This window comes from Panthera tigris, chromosome D2 (assembly GCF_018350195.1).
Source record: "Panthera tigris isolate Pti1 chromosome D2, P.tigris_Pti1_mat1.1, whole genome shotgun sequence".
Taxonomy (NCBI): Eukaryota; Metazoa; Chordata; class Mammalia; order Carnivora; family Felidae; genus Panthera; species Panthera tigris.
This window is the reverse complement of record NC_056670.1, coordinates 19,305,115-19,330,077: the sequence shown is the minus strand read 5'-3', so window position 1 is coordinate 19,330,077 and position 24,963 is coordinate 19,305,115. Positions and strand designations below refer to the sequence as shown.

Sequence of the window (24,963 nt, the reverse complement as noted above, 5' to 3'; positions counted from 1 at the left end):
TATGAGGTGACCTTTAGAACAGAGGAACTATACGGTGCAATGACGAGGTAACTGATCTGGATATCTTACACCTTTGAATATCTTAGTTCTAATGAGACCACCACTGGGATTCTTGAAAGTAGGAGAGAAATAAACTTCTATTTTTGTTTAAACCGCTATAATTTTGGGTTGTTCTTGCACTCACATTCCAAAAAAATTTTAACCAATACACCCTATAGTGTTTTTGCACTTTCAGTATATATTTCATGTTCCTTCAGGAAACACCACCCTAATTTTACTATATGTGTCCATGTGATTAGATGAGATAGTCTCCCAACTTCAGGGAAGAGTGTATGAGCTGTGTCTCACCAATCATAACATTCCATCTAGTGGACCTCAGTAATTGGTTCATGGAGAGTTACATGGTCCTTACTGGGCTGAGATGCAATCTGGGATTTTTGTTGTAACTAACAGGAAAGAGAAGCTCTCTTTCTACTACAGTTGCTGAACTGTGAGAACATGAATCTGAGGCTCTTATTAGCATAAAGGAAGACCTGTCTGAAAAAGAAACTGATACAGAAAGCATGCTAGAATGGAGTACACACATACACATGTACACACACTGATTATGTTAACACTTGAGCATGTGATCTAGCCATTCCTGAAGCTAAAGATTCCTGGACTTCAATTGCATCAGTCAATAATTCCTTTACTTTTTTGTTTGTTTAAGCCAGTTGAGTTTGTCATTGTGATTGAAATATTCCTATTACTTCCCCTATTTTTTGGATAGTTAAAAGTGTTTCAGGTGTATCATTTTTTCACTTTAATTCTCAAAACATATGTATCAGGGAGGAAATCTAAGGCTGCTTATTGTTCATTTTTGTTCTCACAGGATAGAGTGGTTTCTTCAAGAGAACGGGTGCTTAACATGGCAAGATTGACCATTGTCAAACACCTAATATTATTTCCACAGACCAGAACTTTTAGAACGCTTATAATTTTCAAAGTAATCACCATGGGGTCTTTCAATAAATGTTACTGACATTGCTGAGAATATTTTGAGGAAAAAGTCGCATGAATTGTTTTTAAAGTCTGTGGCATTTTTTCCTTTGCAACTTGATAGTAATAAATCTACAGCTGATGAAAATGGCTTGACTCTGCAAACAACCAAATTTCAATCAAAATTAAGTCTCATAAGTATGTAAAGAAAGAGGTTAAGGGGTAGAAGTGGGAAAAAAGAAAGGGAAAGGAAACAAATTTTTATGAAGTCTAATAATTTTTAATAGGAAATTTATTGTCAAATTGGTTTCCATACAACACCCAGTGTTCATCCCCAAAGGTGCTCTCCAAAATGCCCATCACCCACTTTCCCCTCCCTCCCACCCCCCATCAACCTTCAGTTTATTCTGTTTTTAAGAGTCTCTTATGGTTTTGCTCCCTCCCTCTCTTTTTTCCCTCTCCCCTTCCCTCATGGTCTTCTGTCAAGTTTCTCAGAATCCACATGAGTGAACACATGGTATCTGTGTTTCTCTGTATGACTTATTTCACTTAGCATAACTCTCCAGTTGCATCCACGTTGCTACAAAAGGCCAGATTTCATTCTTTCTCATTGCCACGTAGTATTCCATTGTGTATATAAACCACAATTTCTTTATCCATTCATCAGTTGGATATTTAAGCTCTTTCCCTAATTTGGCTATTGTTGAAAGTGCTGCTATAAACATTGGGCTACAAGTGCCCCTATGCTTCAGCACTCCTGTGTCTCGGGTAAAATCCTAGCAGTGCTATTGCTGGGTCATAGGGTAGAACTATTTTTAACTCTTTTAGAAACCTCCACACTGTTTTCCAGAGTGGCTGCACGAGTTTGCATTCCCACCAACAGTGCAAGAGGCTTCCCGTTTCCCCACATCTTCATCAGCATCTATAGTCTACTGATTTGTTCATTTTAGCCAGCGTGAGGTGATATCTGAGTGTGGTTTTGATTTGTATTTCCCTGAAGAGTGACCATGAACATCTTTTAATGTGACTGTTGGCCATCTGGATGCCTTCTTTAGAGAAGTGTCTACTCATGTCTTCTGCCCACTTCTTCACTGGATTGTTTTTCGGGTGTGGAGTTTGGTGAGTTCTTTATAGATTCTGGATACTAGCCGTTTGTCCGATAGGGCATTTGCAAATACCTTTTCCCATTCTGTTGGTTGTCTTTTATTTTTGTTGATGTTTCCTTTGCAATGAAAAAGCCTTTTATCTTCATGAGGTCCCAATAGTTCAATTTTACTTTTAATACCTTTGCCTTTGGAGAGGTGTCAAGTAAGAAATTGGTGTGGCTGTCAGAGAGGTTTTTTTCCTGCTTTCTCCTCTAGGGTTTTGATGGTTTCCTGTCACACATTCCGGTCATTTATCCATTTTGAGTTTATTTTTGTGAATGGTGTGAGAAATTTGTTTAATTTCATCCTTCTGCATGTTGCTGCCCAGTTCTCCAGGCACCAGTTGTTATGTTAAAGAGACTGTCTTTTTTCCATTGGATTTTTCCTGCTTTTTCAAAGATTAGTTGGTCATACATTTGTGGGTCCAATTCTGGGGTCTCTCTCCTATTTCATTGGTCTGTGTGTTTTTGTGCCAATACCATGCTGTCTTGATGATTACATCTTTGTAGTAAAGGCTAAAGTCTGGGATTGTGATGCCTCCTGCTTTGGTCTTCTTCATTATTACTTTGGCTATTCGGGGTGTTTTGTGGTTCCATACAAATTTTAAGATTGCTTGCTCTAGCTTCAAGAAGAATGATGGTGCAATTTTGATTTGGATTGCAATGAATATGTAGATAGCTTTGGGTAGTATTGACATTTTAACAATATTTATTCTTCCAATCCATGAGCATGGAACATGTTTCCATTTCTTTATATCTTCTTCAATTTCCTTCATAAGCTTTCTATAGTTTTCAGCGTAAAGATCTTTTAAATCTTTGGTTAGGTTTATTCCTAGGTATTTTATGATTCTTGGTGCAATTGTGAATCGGATCAGTTTATTTTTCTTTCTTTTGCTTCATTATTAGTGTACAAAAATGCAACTGATTTCTGTACATTAATTTTGTATCCTGCGATTTTGCTGAATTCATGTATCAATTCTAGTAGATTTTGGTGGAGTCTGTCAGGTTTTCCATGTATAATATCATGTCATCTGCAAAAAGTGAAAGCTTGACATCATCTTGTCAATTTTTATGCCTTCTATTTCCTATTGTCTGATTGCTTCCAACACTTCTTTAAACAACAGCAGTGAGAGTGGACATCCCTGTGGTGTTCCTGATCTCAGGGGGAAAGTTCTGTTTTTCCCCATTGAAGATATTAGCTGTGGGCTTTTCCTAAGTGGCTTTTATGATGTTTAAGTATGCTCCTTCTATCCCGACTTTCTCGAGGGTTTTATTCAGAAAGGATGCTGAATTTGTCAAATGCTTTTTCTGCATCGAATGACAGGATCATGTTCTTATCTTTTCTTTTATTAATATGATGTATCACATTGATTTGAGAATGTTGAACCAGCCCTGCAGTCCAAGAATGGATCCCACTCGATCATAGTGAATAATTCTTTTTATATGCGGTTGAAGTCAATTTGCTCATATCTTATTGACAATTTTTGCACCCTCAATCAGGGATAATAGCCTGTAGTTCTCTTTTTTTGCTGGGTCTCTTTCTGGTTTGGGAATCAAAGTAATGCTGGCTTCGGGAGTGAGTCTGGAAGTTTTCCTTCCCTTTCTATTTTTTGGAAGAGCTTAAAGATAGCTATTATCTCTGCTTTAAATATCTGGTAGAGGGGCGCCTGGGTGGTTCAGTCGGTTAAGCGGCCAACTTCGGCTCAGGTCATGATCTCGCGGTCCGTGAGTTCGAGCCCCGCATCGGGCTCTGTGCTGACTGCTCAGAGCCTGGAGCCTGTTTCAGATTCTGTGTCTCCCTCTCTCTGACCCTACCCCCAATAAATAAACGTAAAAAAAAAAAATATCTGGTAGAATTCCCCTGGGAAGCCATCTGGTCCTGGACTCTTATTAGTTGGGAAATTTTTGATAACTGATTCAATTTCTTCACTGTTTATGGGTCTGTTCAAGTTTTTTATTTCTTCCTGTTTGAGTTTTGGAAGTGTGTAGGTGTTTAGGAATTTGTCCATTTCTTCCAGGTTGTCCAGTTTTTTGGCATATAATTTTTCATAGTATTCCCTGATAATTGCTTGTATTTCTGAGGGATTGGTTGTAATCATTCCATTTTCATTCACGATTTTATCTTTTTGGGTCATCTCCCTTTTCTTTTTGAGAAACCTGGCTAGAGGTTTATCAATTTTGTTTGTTTTTTCAAAAAACCAACACTTGGTTTCATTGAGCTTCTCTCCAGTTTTTTTAGATTCTATATATTTTTTTCTGCTCTTATACTTATTATTTCTCTTCTTCTGATGGGTTTGGGGTGTTTGCTGTTCATCTATTGCCTCTAAGTGTAGTGTCAGATTTTGTATTTGGGATTTTTCTTGTTTCTTGAGCTAAGCCTAGATTGCAATGTATTTTCCTCTCAGGACTGCCTTCACTGCAACCCAACGCATTTGGATTGTTTTATTTTCATTTTCATTTGTTTCCATATATTTTTAAATTTCTTTTCTAATTGCCTTGTTGATGCATTCATTCTTTAGTAGGGTGTTCTTTAACCTCCATGCTTTTGGAGGTTTCACAGACTTTTTCCCGTGGTTGATTTCAAGTTTCATAGCATTGTGGTCTGAAATTGTGCCTGGTATGATCTCAATTCTTTTATACTTATGAAAGGCTGTTGTGTGACCCAGTATATGATTTATCTTGGACAATGTTCCATGTGCACTCGAGAAGAAATTATATTCTGTTGCTTTGCGATGCAGAGTTCTAAATATATCTGTCAAGTCCACCTGATCCAGTGCATCATTCAGGGTCCTTGTTTCTTTTTTCTCTCTTTTTTTTAATCTTTATTTTTGAGACAGAGACAGAGCATGAGCAGGGCAGGGCAGAGAAGGAGGGAAACACAGAATCCAGGGTCCAGGCTCTGAGCTGTCAGCACGGAGTCTGATGTTCAAACTCATGGACTGCAAGATCATGACCTGAGCCAATGTCAGATGCTTAAATGAGTCATCCAGATGTCTCAAAAACCACAGAATTTGAATAAAGCCGTCCCCCAATGATTTTGGATATAAAATTTTCTTTACTTCTTTGTGGAAGAGGATACCATGCTGCTACTCAATTAAAAGGAATATTTTTACAGTCTTGATGTCTTTTTTTTTTTTTTACATGTATCGTGCCATGATTTCATAGGGAATGGGTTCCAACAGCTCAGTCTCCTTTCCATTGGTTCTCACAAAGTTTGCTTCTCTGGGTGGGGCAGGCTGGCGCTTCAGTTGAATCCAAGTACCTTTCTCCTTCGCTTCCTTTTTCTGATCATTTTCCTTCACACTTTTCAGGAAGCTATCTCAGCTCTTTGAGTGCTTAACGTGCTCAATACATACGTTAATTCTCTTAGCAAGAAGCTTGCCCTTAACTTGTTTACAAGGGCAACAGCATGCTGGGTAACACTGTAGACTCTTCCTGTTTTGCCATGGTAACATTTGCAGGGCATTCCTTTTTAAACAGTGCCCATTCCCTTGATGTCCAAAATATCACCTTTATTTTAGATTCGCATGTACTTAGCCAAAGCAACAACTTCATGTTTTCTAAAAGGCCTAGAGAACATATATCAAGTACCTCTCCTCTTTCCCTTTGTGTTGGTCATTTTGGCGAATTACTGGAAGATTGTGGTTCTGGCCAAAAAAGAAGGTCCTTGTTTCTTTATTGATCCTGTGTCTAGATGATTTATCCTTTGTTGTAAGTTGGGTATTAAAGTCCCTTGCAATTACCACAGTCTTATCAAGAAGGTTGCTTATGTTTGTGATTGTTTCATATATTTGGAGGCTCCCATCTTAGGCACATAAACATTTATAATTGTTAGCTCTTCCTGATGGACAGACCCTGTAATTATTTTATAATGCCCTCTTCATCTCTTGTTACAGCCTTTAATTTAAAGTCTAGTTAGTCTGATATAAGTATGGCTACTCCAGCTTTCTTTTGACTTCCAGTAGCATGATAGGTAGTTCTCCATCACCTCACTTTCAATCTGAGTCTTCCTGTCGAAAAAGTGTCTCTTGTAGACAGAAAATAGATGGGTCTTGTTTTTTTTTTTTTTTTATCCATTATGATACCCTTTTGTTTGGAGCCTTTAGTCCATTTACATTCAGTGTTATTATAGAAAGATATGTGTTTAGAGTCATTGTGATGTTTTTAGGTTTCATGCTTGTAGTGATGTCTCTGGTCCTTTGTGGTTCTTGAAACATTTCACTCACAGAATCCCCCTTAGGATCTCTTGTAGGGCAGGTTTAGTGGTGATGAATTCCTTCAGTTTTGTTTGTTTCGGAAAATTTTATCTCTCCTTCTATTCTGAATGACAGACTTGCTGGATAAAGGATTGTTGGCTGTATATTTTTCCTGTTCATCACATTGAAGATATTCTGCCATTCCTTTCTGCCCTGCCAGATTTCGATAGGTCTGCTACCACTCTTATGTGTCTACCTCTGTAAATTAAAGCATGTAAGTTTATCCTTAGCTGCTTTCAGAATTTTCTCTTTATCCTTGTATTTTGCCAGTTTCACTATGATATGTCATGCAGAGATTGATTCAAGTTATGTCTGAAGGGAGTTCTCTGTGCTTCTTGGATTTCAATTCCTTTTTCCTCCCCAGATCAGGGATATTCTCAGCTATGATTTGTTCAAGTACACCTTCAGCCCCTTTCTCTCTATTCTTCCCCTGGAATTCCTATGATATGGATACTGTTCTGTTTGATTTCATCACTTTATTCTCTAATTCTCCTCTCATATTTCTGGATTTTTTTTATCTCTTTTTCTCAGCTTCCTCTTTTTCCATACTTTTATCTTCTAATTCACCTATTCTCCCCTCTGTCTCTTCAATCCATGCTATGGCCTCCTACGTTTTATTTTTCACTTCATATATAGCAATTTTTAGCTCCTCATGACTATTTCTTAGTCCCTTGATCTCTGTAGCAATAGATTCTATGCTGTCCTCTATGCTTTTTCAAGCCCAGTGATTATTCTAAATTCTTGTTCCATTATATTGCTTAAATCGGTTTTGATCTATTTGTTAGCTGCCGCTACTTCCTGGAGTTTCTTTTGAGATTTCTTCCGTTTCATCATTTTGGGTAGTCCCTGGGGTAGCTCCAAACTGCAGGGCCCTTCCCCTGTGCTGTCTGGAGTAACTTGTGTTGGTGGGCAAAGCCGCAATCAGACCCAATGTCTGCCCCCAGTCCACTGCTGGGGCCACAGACTGGTGTATACCTTATCTTCCCCCCTCTCCCAGGGGCAGGACTCACTGTGGAGTGGTGTGGCCCCTGTCTGGGCTGCTTGCACACTGCCAGGCTTGTGGTGCTGTTTTGATGGTATCTGGCCAAGGGTGTTTTAGCTGGGGTGGATCTGCAAGGTGCACAGTGATGGGAGAGGCAGGCTTAGCTTGCTTTGCTGTTGGTGGTCCCCTTTGGGAGGGGCCCTGCAGCAGGGGGAGGGAGGCAGGCCCATCAGAGGGATGGATCCACAGAAGCACAGTGTTGGGCATTTGCACAGTGCAAGTTCAGTGAGAGAACTTGTATACCTTTAGAATTTTGGCTGAGGGATGGGAGAGAGAAATGGCACTTCCCAGCACCTTTGTTCCCCTGCCGAGCTGAGCTTTGTCTTTCTGGGGCTCAACAACTTTCCCTCTTGGCGTCCTCTCACCCTCCCTGCTCTCCAAGAGCAGAGCTGTTGACTTTTAAACTTCCAGATGTTAAGTCCTGCTGGCTGTCAGAACTCATGGAGTCTAGCCCCTCCGCTTTTGCAAGCCAGACAGATGCTCTGCCTTGCCGGGCGAGCTATCCCTCCACTGCCCCAGCTCCCTTCTGCCAGTCCGTGTAGCAAACACTGCCTCTCCTCCCTTCCTACCCTCTTCCATGGGTCTCTTGTCTATGCTTGGCCCCAGAGAGTCCGTTATGCAATAAAACTCAGAAAACCTGCAGAATACTGTAAGAATTATTTACTCCAGTTTCCCATAAGAAATTATGTGGTTGGCTTGTGGATGCATAGTTCACATTGCCAGGGCCAGGACTCGCACCCAGCTTTGTCTCACTGCAAAGACTGTGATTTTTCTTTCCATAATTCTTCATCCTTAAGGCTTTTTAGATTTTGGAATAAAAACTACTATAAAGGAAGGAGATTTACTTCGTTTTGAGTTTTGTCACATAGGTAACATGCCATAAGGCAGCGACACAAAGGGTGTTATGCCCAGAATTCGTGATCCCCAAAGACCACCAGGGAGACGAGTCCGAGGCAAAAGCAAAGAACTTTTATTCGAGCTAGCTCGAGCTCAATCTCCTACCTGCACTGACGCAGCAGTGAGCTACCAGAGAGAGTTTCAAAGGCACAAAGGTTTTATAGGGATCATAGCCTTAGCCGATTGGCTGGGGAAGGGTTGTGGACTCAGCCGATTGGCTGCCAAAGTGTGGTCCCAGATCAGCAATTATCAGCATCACCTGGAACTTGTTAAAAATGCAAATGTTGGACATGGTGGTCACAGACCTACTGAATCAGAAACTCCGGAGGTGGGGCTCAGCAATCTGTGTTTGAACAAGTCTTCAAGAGATTCTGATGCACCTGAAGGTTAAGAACCACTGTGTCTGAGGATCTCTAACATGTTTGGCCTCAGTGTATACAGAACGTTTCTCACTGGTCACCTATTAACCATTGGCTATCAGCCTTGATGTGCAATATAAATACCTAGCACCAAACACCATCCCCAGAGGCTCTGATTAATTGGTTTGGGGAGGGGTAGAATGTCCAGGTCATTCTAAACCTGGACAGGGTTGAGGGCTCCTGCCTCTGGCCCCTACCTGAGAGAAGCCTTCCCTCTTTTACTCACACTTTCCACGCCTCTCACACTCCCCTTCCTCCCACCTCAGACTTCAGAAGAATGCATCAATAAGTTACTTAAGGGGAGGAGGGGTGTTCTGAGGTTTGAGCAGGAACTTCTTTCTGTGGCCATGTCGGGGACATAGTCACTAGTCAGCCGGCCTAGGTCTGCTCTTTCAGGGGTAAGCATAAAGGGAGATAAATTGGATATAATTTTTAAAAGATCAGCTTATTGTCACGTGTGGGATGCTTAGTAGACACAACTGGATGAACCATGGAAAGTTCTCCAAGTATCCTGCCATGGTGCAACTTTACATATACATGGAGAGTGCTGTGGTCTGAATATTTTCCTCTGAAATTCATGTGTTGAAATCCTAATGCCCATGGTGATGGTGTTAAGAGGTGAAGCTTTTGGAAAGTGATTAGGTCATGGAGGAGAAGCCCTTATGAATGGGATTAGTGACATGAAAGAAACTCCACAGTGCTAGCTGACACCTTCCACCAAATGAATGAGAACACAGTGAGGAGTCAGCAGTCTGCAAATCGGAAGAAGACCTTTGCCAGAACATGATCATGTTAGCGTATTGATCTTGGATTTTCAGCCTCTAGAATGTGAGAAATAAACTTCCATTGTTTAACAAGCTACCCAATTTGTATTTTTCTATAGCAGCCTGAACTAACTAGGACAGAGAACTTGGGAGGGGAGCAAGAAACACTTGGCTGACCATGTTTGAGTTTTATGTTTGCAAGAAGTAGCCTTGCTGGAGAAAGAGAGTGTCCAGGGGTTAGAGGCCAATAGTCTAGGAGAGTTCACCTACCAGCGCTGGTATTAGCTACTTACCTTGTAGGGCTTTAGCTGAGCTACTTGGTCCTGATGAGTTAACCCTTTTCCAGACCACCCAGAGCACAGCCAGAGTGAGGGCAGGAGGGGCAGAAGATGGCTGAAGGAGGAGGAAAAGCAGGCATATTGTTAGTCTGTCTTCAGTAAGTGTGCATTTCCCCAGCAAGCATATGCTTAGTCTTTTTTCAGTGAGTGTGTAGTTTCCTGACATGACTTTTTTATCTGAATGGATAGGTTTATCTATTTTTTCATCTCATTCATTTTCATTTTTATCTCTTCTATTAGTTCATTCCACACTACATAATTCTAGGCTGTGCCTCCAAATGGTAACAGATTCACTTCTCTTTTGACAATAAGTTCCTGGAAAGTGACTTGGGCATATTCCATTGAGGTCTCTCAATTTGTTTTCTATTTGAAACAAAGTCTCCCAGGAGCTTTAACAGAGAAAAGGAGTGAATATCTCATGATCATCTTGAGCATCAATTGTGCTAATAGCCAGAACATCTCAGGGTAAGAAGAAGGTCCAAGGCTCTCTAATAGTGTCATATTTTCTCTATCAGCTCTTTGAAACTAATCCAGAGACTAGAATTAGACAATGAGTCTGATGTCTTGAATACAAGCAATGCTGGTTGTGGATAGAGATTATTTTCAAAGAGAAAGTCTAACATTTTTGTCAAGAGACTTTAATTTTACCACTTTTACTTTTAATTTTACCACTCAATGAAATATATTTCCCAGTGCTGATTATGAAGTCACTCTCTGTAACTCTGTGTCTTCCTGTTTAAGAAATGGCTTGAAATTTTCTATGAAAACATGTAAAAGATAGCTCTGCTGTGGTGCTATAAAAAGGATAAGGCAGGATGCTTCTGCCTTTCAATTTCCACCACAAAAAACAATACCAAGGCACAATAAAGGAAGCGATCTAGAAGTAAATATCTGGGAGATAAAGGAGGTCAAATGTGATATGCTAAGAAGCACAAATCGTTCTTGGATTCATTACTTCCTGGCTATGTAATCATACTGAACCTGTTCCTGCCTTATATCCACTTGAAAATGAGAATAGTAGTATCTTGCTTCACAACCAAGTTTCCCAGTTGAAATTTGAAATGTCCTTGTACAGAGGAGGCAGACCACAATGAATTGCTGGGTGGCCGGGTTTAATAAGCAATAGAACTTACATACGATGTTTGTGAGACAAGTAGATTTCTGCACCTGCCTGCCAAAATCTTAGTTTTACATAGAGGACTTAAATGGATTTAGTCATATATTCAGGCCACAGCCCTCAACAATACTACTCTTTCAAGGCTACATCTTTGAAATGGCTGCTAGTACGGGAATAGTATGCAGAATGTACCTTCTGAGGACAGGGGAGAAGGTGAAGTTCCTCTAACTCTCCAGGTCCAGCTTGTGGGTCAACCAGTGGTCATCTCCTCTTGATAACCTCTTCCAACATATCTACCTCATAGAATTGTTGGGAAGATTACATGATTGAAACAGAGTTCTACAGTGCTGTGCAAAGATATCAAATTAGGCCATAAAAATGTTAAAGTTTGTGCTGCAGTTGATAACTTTACTAATGGCATCATGGGAGATAATTGGTGTTTTTTAGGCATGTGGCCAAATGAAATTCCTTTATGAGATAATTCTACCTTTTTCTTTTATAATTTAATGGCAATGATTTCTATTAGTTGAAGTATGTTTCCTCTATTCCTAATTTTCTGAGGGTGTTTATCATTTATTGAAATGATCATATGGTTCTTATATTTTTTCTTGTTAATATGATGTATTATTTTGTTAATTGATTTACCAGTATTAAACCACACTTGCAACACAAGAATAAATCCCACTTGATCATGGTGAATAATTTCTTTTAATGTGTTGTTGGATTTGATTTAGTAGTATTTTGTTCAGAATTTTTGCATGTATATTCATCAGAAAAATTGGCCTGTGGTTCTCTTGTGTTATCTTGTTTTGGTATCAGGGTGATGGTCTTGCAGAATGAATTTGGGTTTTATATCTTTTCTATTTTTTTGATATTTGTGCGAAAATAGGTTTTAACTCTTCTTTAAATATTTGGTAGAATTCATCTGTGAAGCTGATACTGGATTTATGTTTTTTGGGAGTTTCTTTTGACTCCTACTGATTCAATTTCTTTGCTGGTTATTGGTCTGTGCAAATCTATTCCTGTTTCAGTTTTGGTAATTTAAATTTCTAAGAATTTATCCATTTCTTCTAGGTCATCCAGTTTGTTGGTATATAGGTTTTTTTAAGTATCTTCTTATAATTGTATTTCTGTGGTGTTGGTTATTTCTCCTCTCTCCTTTGTGATTTTATTTATTTGTGACGTTTCCCTTTTCTTTTTCATAGGTTTGGGTAGAGGTTTTTCAATATTATTTTTTTCAATTAAACAGATCCTGATTTCATTAATCTGTTCAAACTAAATCATTTATTTCTGCCCTAACGTTTATTACTTCCCCTTGTCTGCTGGCTTTTGTTTCATTATTTTCTAGTTTTTTAGGTGTGATTTATGTTGTTTACCTGAGATTTTTTTTTGGTTCATGAGGTCAGCCTGAATTGTTATAAAATTCCCTTTATTGATCACTTTTGCTACAACCCAAAGGTTTTGGACTGTTGAGCTATCATTTTCATTTGTTTCCGTGTATTTTTTAATTTCATTTTTTATTTCCTGGCTGAACCACTTATTTTTTAATAGAATGTTGTATAACATCCATGTATTCGTGTTCTTTCCAAATTTTTTCTTGTGGTTGACTTCAAGTTTCATAACATTGTGGTCAGAAAAAATGTATGGTATGATCTCAATCTTTTTGTACTTGATGAGGCCTGATTTGTGATCTAGTATGTAATCTATTCTGGAGAATATCCCATGTGCACTTGAAATAATGTGCATTCTGCTGCCTAGTTTAAATTTTTTGATGTTTATTTTTGAAAGAGAGAGTGTTAATGGGGGAGGGACAAAGAGAGAGAGACAGAATCTAAAGCAGGCTCCAGGGTCTGGGCTCTCAGTTCAGAGCCTGATGCAGGGCTTGAACTCACGAGCTGTGACATCATCACCTGAGTTGAAGCCAGATGCTTAAACAACTGAGCCACCCAGGTACCTCTTCTGTTTTAGGATGAAATATTCTGAATATATCTGTTCAGTCCATCTGGTCCATGTCATTCAAATCTAATGTTTCCTTGTTTTTTGCTTAGATGATCTATTTGTTCATTGTTGTAAGTGGGGTGTTAAAATACTCTCTTGTGTTACTGAATTCCTTTATTTTTGTTAATTTATTTGCATATTTGGGTGTTTCAAGTTTAGGGCACAAATATTTACAATTGTTTGATCTTCTTGACTGATAGTGACATAGTGCTTTTCTTCATCTCGTTACAGTTTTTGTTTTAAAATCTTGTTTGTTTTAAAATCTTCTGTCTCCTCAGCCTTTCCCAACATCTGTTGCCTGAGTTGTGAATGTTAGCCACTCTACCAGGTGTGAGGTGATATCTCATTGTGGTTTTGATTTGTATTTACCTGATGATGAATGACGTTGAGCATCTTTTCATGTGTCTGTTGGCCATCTGGATGTCTTCTCTGAGGAAGTGTCCATTCATGTAGTTTGCCCATTCTTCACTGGATTATTTGATTTTTGGTGTTGAATTTCATAAGTTCTTTATAGATTTTGGATACTAACCCTTTATCTGATTTGTCATTTGCAAATATCTTCTCCCATTCTGTCAGGTGCCTTTTAGTTTTGCTGATTTTTTCCTTTGATGTGCAGAAGCTTTTCATTTTGATGAGGTCCCAATGGTTCGTTTTAGCTTTTTCCTTGCCTCTGGAGACGTGTTGAGAAGTTGCTGCGGCTAAGGTCCAAGATGTTTTTGCCTGCTTTCTCCTCAAGGATTTTGATGGATTTCTGTCTTACATTTAAGTCTTTCATCCATGTTGAGTTTATTCTTACACCATGTCTGGTGTAAGAAAGTAGTCCTTGTTGATTTTTCTGCATGTCACTGCCCAGTTTTCCCAACATCAATTGCTGAAGACACTGTCTTTAGTCCATTGGATAGCCTTTCTTGCTTTGTCAAAGATTAGTTGGCTGTATGTTTGTGGGTCCATTTCTGGTTTCTCCATTCTGTTCCTTTGCTCTGTCTGTTTTTTGCCAGTATCATAATTTCTTGATGATTACAGCTTTGCAATACAGGTTGAAGTCCGGGATTGTGAAGCTTCCTGTTTTAGTTTTCTTTTTCAAGATTGCTTTGGGTATTTGGGGTCTTTTCTGTTTCCATACAAATTTTAATATTGTTTGTTCTAGCTCTGTGAAGAATGCTGGTGTTGTAGGGATTGCATTGATTTTAGATTGCTTTGGGTAGTATAATTTAAAAATATTTCTTCTTATCCAGGAGCATGGAATATTTTTCTATTTTTTTTTTTTGGTGTCTTCTTCCTTTCATAAGCTTTCTAAAGTTTTCAGTGTATAGATTTTTCACCTCTTTGGTTAGGTTTATTCTAGGTATTTTATTGTTTTTGATGCAATTGTAAATGGGATCAATTACTTGATTTTTCTTTCTGTTGCTTCATTGTTGGTGCATAGGAATGCCACCAATTTTTCTGTGCATTGAATTTATATCCAGCAACTTTGCTGAATTCATGGATCAGTTCAGGCAGTGTTTTGTTGGAGTCTTTTGGGTTTTCCGTATAGAGTATCATGTCATCTGCGAAGAGTGAAAGGCTTCCTTCTTGCCGATTTGGATGATTTTTTTTTCTTTGTGTTCTACTACTATGTTGAATAACAGTGGTGAGAGTAGACATCCCTGTCTTGTTCCTGACGTTAGGGGGAAATCTGTCAGATTTTTCCTATTGAAGATGATATTAGCATTGTGTCTTTGATATGTGGCTTTTATGATCTCGAGGTATGACCCTTCTATCCCTACTTTCTTGAGGAATTTTATCAAGAAAGACATATTTGTCAAATGCTTTTCTCTGCATCTATTGAGAAGATAGTATGGATCCTGTCCATTCTTTTCTTGATGTGATGAATCACACTGATTTTTTGCAGATATTGAACCAACTCTGCATCCCAACTACAAATCCTACTTTGTCATGGTGAGTAATTCTTTTAATGTATTATTGGACTCGGTTGGCTAATATCTTGGGATTTTTTTGCATCCATGTTCATCAGGGAAATTGGTCTATAGTTCTCCAGTTTTAGTGGGATCTTTGCCTGGCTTTGGAATAAGGTAATGTTGGTTCAAGAGAAAGAGTTGGGAAGTTTTCCTTCCATTTCTATTTTTTGGAACAGCCTCAAGAGAATAGGTGTTAACTCTTCCTTAAATGTTTGGTAGAATTCCCATGAAAACCTTTTGACCCTGGAATCTAGTTTTGGGGAGATTTCACTTACAAGTGAAATAAGTCATATAACATTTATCTTCCACTGTCTACATTAATTCACTTAGCATAATGCTCTTAAGGTCCAACCTTGTTGTCGCAAATGTACCCAGAAGTGAGATTGTTGGACACATGGTAGTTTTTATTTTTTGAGGAATCTCCATATGAATTTCCACAGTAGCTATACCAATTTACCTTCCCAACAGTGCAGAGGTTTCTCTTTCCTCAGCATCCCTAACAACACCATGTCTTGTCTTTTTGATGGTGGCCATTCTCACAGGCGTGAGGATGATTATGAATGTGATTTTTATTTATATTCCCCTGATGATTAGTGATGTAAGCCTCTTTTCATGTATCTATTGGCCATTTTTATGTGTTCTTTGGAGAAATGTCTGTTCAAGCCTTTTGTTATTTTTTTAATTGGATCATTTTTATTGTTATTGCTTTGGCTGTAGGCCTGCTACTTATAGTTAGCATTTGAAGTGGGTTGTAGTCTCCTGGAAGTGACCCCTTTCCTGTGGGATCTGATGCTGTCTCCATGTACTGTCAGAATTGAGTTAAATTGTAAGACACCCAGCTGGCATTACAGAGAATTCCTTGGCGTGGGAACCCCCCACACATACAGCCCCCAATGTGCATTCACATATTAGGCCACTTCTGAGATTCGCCCACCAAATTCAGTAAATGCCAGATGCCCCACAACCCGGAAAGCTGAAAATATCAAGCTCTCAGACAGCCCCCGGCACCGCCTGGCTCCCAGCATGAGGCTCTGTCCCCAAAATGGATGGCCATCTGAACCTTCGGGCATCTGAACCTTCCCTCAATGCTGATGGTCATGCAGCCTGGAAACTGGTGCACAGACACCCCTCCACCTGGTCTCTCTGGGGCCACACAGGACGGGGTCAGGAGCAGCCAGGGAGGAGAGGGAACTCGGGAGGCCGTTCTTTGCACAGGGCAGAGGAGAAAGTGGCCGAGCTTTACTACAAGCCTCGGAACCTTGCCACTTTCTCCCTTCCCCAGCTATGTTTTGATATCCATCCATTCTGTAGACATGAGGCACACTGACCTCCCACAGCCTCCAGGCTTCCACTCAAAAGTGCTGAAAAAGACCTCTGGGGTACAGCCTGTGGAAGGGACTCCCCAGCACAAATCTTAGCAGAAAGAAGTTGTAAGAAATATTTTCTGAGTACAGCTAAAGATCCAACGTAGCAATTTTTCCAAGTTTTTTTAAAAAAAATCAAAACAGATTGATCCCACAGAAAAAAAAATCACACCTAGGCAGCAACACCAGGGAAGCGTGGTCTGGAAGCCTACTTTTACACTCCAGGTCTGGGGTTCATTCGAGGCCAGGAACGAGGCCTGCTTAACAGGCTCAACCTGAAGACAAGAAGACAGTGCAGACTGGGGCTGGGCGGGTGCCACAGCTGTCAAGACCACATTCTTGGCACAAACCCGTACCTGAGAGGTGTTTTTTTCTCCAAGTCTCCATCAAATTCTCCTCAAATCTTACATTGATCTCAGGGATCTTTCCAACTCAAAAGAGGTTACAAATAAATTCAGAGTTATATGGTTTTTGGCTCATTTTATTTATTTATTTATTTATTTTTAAGAGAGACAGAGATTGCACAATTAGAGAGACAGATAGATGGAGAGAGAGAGAGAATCCCTAACAGGCTCTGTGCTGACAACAGACAGCTCGATGCAGTGTTCGAACCCATGAACCGTGAAATTATGACCTGAGCCAAAACCAGGAGTCGGACTTTAAATAGACGGAGCAAGGGGGCGCCTGGATGGCGCAGTCGGTTAAGCGTCCGACTTCAGCCAGGTCACGATCTCGCGATCCGTGAGTTCGAGCCCCGCGTCAGGCTCCGGGCTGATGGCTCGGAGCCTGGAGCCTGTTTCCGATTCTGTGTCTCCCTCTCTCTGCCCCTCCCCCGTTCATGCTCTGTCTCTCTCTGTCCCCAAAATAAATAAAAAACGTTGGGAAAAAAAATAAATAAATAGACGGAGCAACCTAGGTGTCTGTGGAGTCTCAGTTATTTCTGACACAATTTTGGTCCAATCGTGCCCCTGGGACCTGGATACTAACCTTGCCTACGGGTGCAGTGAAGCACGGAAGGAGGGGCTGTGAGCCCATGACAGCCCCCCCCCCACCACATTCAATTGGGGCAAATCAGGGCACAACTCTCAATTGCCCAGATGAGATTCCTGTCAGTTTTAACTGAATGGGCAAAAGTTTGCTAGCAGTTAAGGAAGGATCCACAGTGTCCTTCCAAGGCCACTTTAAACCTCGCTCCCCTCTGTCTAGGTGTCCCAAGCCTGGCAAGAAATTCCCAGATGTAAACTGCTGTTGATGCTATTTTATACAACAGACTCAACACTCAGCCCCGAGAGGGGCAACTAAACAGTGTCGTCCTGGGGTGCCCATTCACAAATGAAAGGACAGGAGACAGAAAGTTGTGTGATTTGCCCAAAATCTCTGCCTCTCCAGTCAAGTGAGTCCTATCGCCCCGAGCTGGAAAGAGGCCACCCTACTGCAGAACTTAAGCCACCTGTTGTTCGGGCCAGAGGAAACTGTCCCTGGAAAGGACAGTCTCTGAGGAAGGCTGGTAAGGCTAACTCTTCCCGGAAGGTGAAGGTGAAAGAGGTCTTTGTCTGTTCTAGACTCGTTGGGAAAAAAGGACAGTTCCTGGTCCTTCTGGAAGCCAGCTTCCCCAGAAGTCGAGTTCCTGTGCTTTCTTCCTCACATGACGTCTGGCAGCCCCGCCACCGTCCACATGCTTCTAGAATCCTCTTTGGAATCCACAGGCAACACTGGAAACTGGGTTTGAATTTTATTGTTTATTTTTGTATTTAAGTATTTATGTTATTAGGTATTTATTTATTAAGTAATCTCTACATTAACTTGGGACTCGAACTCATGACCCTGTGACCCCGAGATCGAGTCACCTGCTGTTCCAATAGAGCCAGCAAGGCCCCCTCTTCACTTTACCTTTTAAAAGACAAATTGTCCTCCCAGAAAATTTCTGTCCGGATCTGATCTCTGCATACCCAAAGGGAGAATCCCCTCCCTTTCCTTGTTCAGGGACTCACCTCTGTGGCCCAAGGAGAGTGAAAACAATGGTGAAAAAGCACAGATCTTTCTTCCAATCTGAAGGTGAAAGGCTGCTCATAGGTCTCTGTCTGAAAGAGTGATCCATGAGGAAACCCTAGGAATCTGTAAGGATTCGTCTGTAACACACTGAAGAGTAAAATGGTCAGGAGGATGTCTGCCACCAGGCACTCTGGGCAAGTCGTCCTCTTGGAGACCTTTTCAGGAATCCGGGACATCCTCCCACACCTCACACGGCTTTATGAAGAAATCCGAAAGGAGGGAAGGAGGAGTACATTTTACTAACAAAATAGGTCAACCGTTTGCAGACACATTGACAAAATACAAAAAAAAAAAAAACAAGTTTCCAAAGATTTATAGCTGCATAAAGTTTTCTTTTCATGCAAACATAAATTATTGCTTCAACCTGCCAGCATACATCTCTTCACTTCCAGTTTTTGTTCCTTCTAAAAGATGACTTTGCTAAAGTAGTAAAATTCTATTTCTGTGAGGTAAAAAACACACACACACACACACACACACACACACACAAAAGAAGGCCACCTGCGTGGCTCAGTAGGTTGTGTTTGACTTTGACTTAGGTCATGATCTCGAGGTTCATGGGTTCGAGCCCTGCGTCTAACTCTGTGGTGATAGCTGGGAGCCTGGAGCCTGCTTCTGATTCTGTGTCTCCCGGTCTCACTGCTCCTCCCGTGCTCACACCCTGTTTTCTTCTTTCAAAAATGAATAAACATTACTAAATCAATAAATAACCCAAGAAAACCTCTGAAGGGACCACGATGCAGCTGGGAGACAAACAGCACAGGGACTGCTGTCTGGATGAGAAGCAGGGTGACAAGGGAACAAGGGAGAAACCGGCTGCCCTTCTAATGAATGCTTAAGGTTACTGCACAGAGATCAAGACACCAATACGCCACAGACTTCCCACCGACTCCAAAAAGTGACACAGCATCTTCGACAGGCACCGCACACACTACAGAGCAGAGGAATAAAGTGTCCTCGTTCCCTAGGAACAAGCCAGTCCCAAGCATGAGTCGCGTATATCTGCACGCAACTCTGTCGCACATAAAAATTACACGTCCCCAAGAATCACATCTACACAGCCTTTGGTCATGCACGTCACTGAGGCTGGTCCATGCTCAAAGGGAGGTCTTAGACTCCACTTCTCAATGGGAGTTGTATCGAAGCATCTGCCTCCCATCGTGATGTCATCATAAGCCACGTTTCAGCAAGTCTAAGCTGTCATGGCTTGTAGGACGCATCCTGTTGTCACACGAATCAAACTGTGAAAACAGGGTCAAGATGGAATTGTGACATGTAGCGTGTAGGTGCTATTTGCAGCGGGAGATGTGTCTGCTGTCGGGTGCATCTCAAAGTTCGAACCTGGGCTACCTTACTTTCTAAAGTAAGGGCCAGGGAGAAGTCCTTCCAGGCTGAGACCATCTATCACACGGAGGGGATAACTAAACAATTACTAACGTTTTCTATTCTAAAAACTTCTGCACAAATGCCCAAGGAGCATATACAGTAAACCCTCATAAATCCATCCTACATCCTCCATCAGTATCAAACTAGACGGTCTGTTAATGTTTCATGCATATCATGACCTAACCCAGGGCATAGAAGTCCCAGAGGTTGGGTATCATGTGTAAATACCGGGGAATATCCACATGACTGAGCAGTAATGCTTTATTACCTAGATGCCAGTGGGTAAATCTGAAATGGATTTGCCAGGGCTCACACTGAACACACGAGTTAGTAGGGAAACAAGGGGAGGAAAAGGTTACAATAGTAGCACATGGGTTAGGGAGGGGAGTAAGAACCAGGGCTGGGGCAGCCGATGTTTCCCTTGAAATAATGTGCTTGGTGGCACTTTGAGCAAATAATTAGAAAGAGGGTAACTGGGTGCCTCAGTCGGTTGAGCTCTGACTTCAGCTCAGGCCTTGTTCTCACCTTTCATGAGTTCAAGTCCTGAGTCGGGCTTTGTAGTGACAGCTCAGAGCATGGAATATTTTTCGTATTCTATATCTCCCTGTATCTCTTCTTCTTCCCCAGATGCACTGTGTCTCTCTCTCTGAAAAATAAGCATTAAAACATTTAAAAAGTTAAAAAAAAAAAAACAGGGTTACTTGGCTACCGCAGTCAGGGGAGAAAACAACTCTTGATAACAGAATTGTGGGTATGTGCAGAAGTTACTTAAAATCTTTAATAATAAATAGAAATTAAGGGTACCTGAGTGACTCAGTTGGTTTACAATCTGACTCTTGATTTCAGCCCAGATCATGATCTCTCCATTGGTGAGATCGAGTCCCAGGTAGGGTTTGTGCTTATAATGCGGAGCCTTACTTGGGATTCCTTCTCATTCTCTCCTTGCTTCTCCTCCACTCCCTCTCTCTCAAAAGAAATACATTTTGGAAAATTTTAAAATTTAACATAAATCAAAAAGAAAATAAGATGGAGACTAAAACACCCCCAGCCCTCTGTGCAATGTGATAGTGCCTTTGTCACTGGTTTAATTACAAGTTAATAATTTTTTATATGTTTTAAGGTTTGTTTTGAGAACGAGCATATGCGTGAGCAGGGAAGGGGAGAGAGAGAATCCCAAGCAGGGTCTCTGCTGTCAGCCCGAAGCCTGTTGCTGGGCTCAAACCCACAAAAGATGAGATCGTGACCTGAGCCGAGATCCAGAATCATACGCTTAACGAACTGAGTCACCCAGGAGAACACAGTTAACAATTTTAAAGTAATTTATATTGTTTTCTTCTTTTTTTTTTTTTAGTTTTCAAATCTCTTTATTTTTTTATTTTATTTATTTATTTATTTTAATTTTTTTAATTTTTTAATATATGAAATTTACTGTCAAATTGGTTTCCATACAACACCCAGTGCTCATCCCAAAAGGTGCCCTCCTCAACACCCATCACCCACCCTGCCCTCCTTCCCACCCCCCATCAACCCTCAGTTTGTTTTCAGTTTTTAACAGTCTCTTATGCTTTGGCTCTCTCCCACTCTAACCTCTTTTTTTTTTTCCTTCCCCTCCCCCATGGGTTTCTGTTACGTTTCTCAGGATCCACATAAGAGTGAAACCATATGGTATCTGTCTTCTCTGTATGGCTTATTTCACTTAGCATCACACTCTCCAGTTCCATCCACGTTGCTACAAAAGGCCATATTTCATTCTTTCTCTTGCCACGTAGTATTCCATTGTGTATATAAACCACAATTTCTTTATCCACTCATCAGTTGATGGACATTTAAGCTCTTTCCATCATTTGGCTATTGTTGAAAGTGCTGCTATAAACTTTGGGGTACAAGTGGCCCTATGCATCAGTACGCCTGTATCCCTTGGGTAAATTCCTAGCAGTGCTATTGCTGGGTCATAGGGTAGGTCTATTTTTAATTTTCTGAGGAACCTCCACACTGCTTTCCAGAGTGGCTGCACCAATTTGCATTCCCACCAACAGTGCAAGAGGGTTCCCGTTTCTCCACATCCTCTCCAGCATCTATAGTCTCCTGATTTGTTCATTTTGGTCACTCTGACTGGCGTGAGGTGATATCTGAGTGTAGTTTTGATTTGTATTTCCCTGATAAGGAGTGACGTTGAACATCTTTTCACGTGCCTGTTGGCCATCCGGATGTCTTCTTTAGAGAAGTGTCTATTCATGTTTTCTGCCCATTTCTTCACTGGGATTTTGTTTTTCGGGTGTGGAGTTTGCTGAGCTCTTCATAGATTTTGGATACTAGCCCTTTGTCCGATAGGTCATTTGCAAATATCTTTTCCCATTCCGTTGGTTGCCTTTTAGTTTTGTTGGTTGTTTCCTTTGCTGTGCAGAAGCTTATCTTCATAAGGTCCCAGTAATTCACTTTTGCTTTTAATTCCCTTGCCTTTGGGGATGTGCTGAGTAAGAGATTGCTAAGGCTGGGGTCAGAGAGGTCTTTTCCTGCTTTCTCCCCTAGTGTTTTGATGGTTTCCTGTCTCACATTCAGGTCGTTTATCCATTTTGAGTTTATTTTTGTGAATGGTGTGAGAAAGTGGTCTAGTTTCAACCTTCTGCATGTTGCTGTCCAGTTCTCCCAGCACCATTTGTTAAAGAGACTGTCTTTTTTCCATTGGATGTTCTTTCCTGATTTGTCAAAGATGAGTTGGCCATACGTTTGTGGGTTTAGTTCTGGGGTTTCTATTCTATTCCATTGGTCTATGTGTCTGTTTTTATGCCAATACCATGCTGTCTTGATGATGACAGCTTTGTAGTAGAGGCTAAAGTCTGGGATTGTGATGCCTCCTGCTTTGGTCTTCTTCTTCAAAATTACTTTGGCTATTCGGGGCCTTTTGTGGTTCCATATGAATTTTAGGATTGCTTGTTCTAGTTTCAAGAAGAATGTTGGTGAAATTTTGATTGGGATTGCATTGAATGTGTAAATAGCTTTGGGTAGTATGGACATTTTGACAATATTTATTCTTCCAATCCATGAGCAGGGAATGTCTTTCCATTTCTTTATATCTTCTTCAATTACCTGCATAAGCTTTCTATAGTTTTCAGCATACAAATCTTTTACATCTTTGGTTTGATTTATTCCTACGTATTTTATGCTTCTTGGTGCAATTGTGAATGGGATGAGTTTCTTTATTCGTCTTTCTGTTGCTTCATTGTTAGTGTATAAGAATGCAACTGATTTCTGTACATTGATTTTGTATCCTGCCACTTTGCTGAATTCATGTATCAGTTCTAGCAGATTTTGGTGGAGTCTATCGGATTTTCCATGTATAATATCATGTCATCTGCAAAAAGTGAAAGCTTGACTTCATCTTTGCCAATTTCGATGCCTTTGATTTCCTTTTGTTGTCTGATTGCTGATGCTAGAACTTCCAGCACTATGTTAAACAACAGTGGTGAAAGTGGGCATCCCTGTCGTGTTCTTGATCTCAGGGAAAAAGCTCTCAGTTTTTCCCCGTTGAGTATGTTAGCTGTGGGCTTTTCATAAATGGCTTTTATGATCTTTAAGTATGTTCCTTCTATCCCGACTTTCTCAAGGGTTTTTATTAAGAAAGGGTGCTGAATTTTGTCAAAGGCCTTTTCTGCATCGATTGACAGGATCATATGGTTAGCTTTTCTTTTATTAATGTGATGTATCACGTTGACTGATTTGCGAATGTTGAACCAGCCCTGCATCCCAAGAATGATTCCCACTTGATCATGGTGAATAATTCTTTTTATATGCTGTTGAATTCGATTTGCTAGTATCTTATTGAGAATTTTTGCATCCATATTCATCAGGGATATTGGCCTGTAGTTTTCTATTTTTAACTGGGTCTCTGTCTGGTTTGGGAATCAAAGTAATACTGGCTTCATAGAATGAGTCTGGAAGTTTTCCTTCCCTTTCTATTTCTTGGAATAGCTTGAGAAGGATAGGTATTATCTCTGCTTTAAACTTCTGGTAGAACTCCCCTGGGAAGCCATCTGGTCCTGGACTCTTATTTGTTGGGAGATTTTTGATAACCGATTCAATTTCTTCGCTGGTGATGGGTCTGTTCAAGCTTTCTATTTCCTCCTGATTGAATTTTGGAAGAGTGTGGGTGCTTAGGAATTTGTCCATTTCTTCCAGGTTGTCCAATTTGTTGGCATATAATTTTTCATAGTATTCCCTGAGAATTGTTTGTATCTCTGAGGGATTGGTTGTAATAATTCCATTTTCATTCATGATTTTATCTATTTGGGTCATCTCCCTTTTCTTTTTGAGAAGCCTGGCTAGAGGTTTGTCAATTTTGTTTATTTTTTCAAAAAACCAACTCTTGGTTTCGTTGATCTGCTCTACAGTTTTTTTAGATTCTATATTGTTTATTTCTGCTCTGATCTTTATTATTTCTCTTCTTCTGCTGGGTTTAGGCTGCCTTTGCTGTTCTGCTTCTATTTCCTTTAGGTGTGCTGTTAGATTTTGTATTTGGGATTTTTCTTGTTTCTTGAGATAGGCCTGGATTGCAATGTATTTTCCTCTCAGGACTGCCTTCTCTGCGTCCCAAAGCGTTTGGATTGTTGTATTTTCATTTTCGTTTGTTTCCATATATTTTTAAATTTCTTCTCGAATTGCCTGGTTGACCCACTCATTCGTTAGTAGGGTGTTCTTTAACCTCCATGCTTTTGGAGGTTTTCCAGACTTTTTCCTGTGGTTGATTTCAAGCTTCATAGCATTGTGGTCTGAAAGTATGCATGGTATAATTTCAATTCTTGTGAACTTATGAAGGGCTGTTTTGTGACCCAGTATATGATCTATCTTGGAGAATGTTCCATGTGCACTCGAGAAGAAAGTATATTGTGTTGCTTTGGGATGCAGAGTTCTAAATATATCTGTCAAGTCCATCTGATCCAATGTATTATTCAGGGCCCTTGTTTCTTTATTGACTGTGTGTCTAGATGATCTATCCATTTCTGTAAGTGGAGTTAAAGTCCCCTGCAATTACCACATTCTTATCAATAAGGTTGCTTATGTTTATGAGTAATTGTTTTATATATTTGGGGGCTCCGGTATTTGGCGCATAGACATTTATAATTGTTAGCTCTTCCTGATGGATAGACCCTGTAATTATTATATAATTACATCTTCTTCATCTCTTGTTACAGCCTTTTATTTAAAGTTTATTTTGTCTGATATAAGTATGGCTACTCCAGCTTTCTTTTGGCT

The 24,963-nt window shown here is 40.3% G+C and overlaps 1 pseudogene; it reads right to left on the bottom strand.

The window, feature by feature from the left end:
• Positions 1–5,259: 5,259 nt before the first annotated feature.
• Positions 5,260–5,744, bottom strand: LOC102958496 (annotated as a pseudogene).
• Between the last annotated feature and the right edge of the window lie 19,219 nt (positions 5,745–24,963).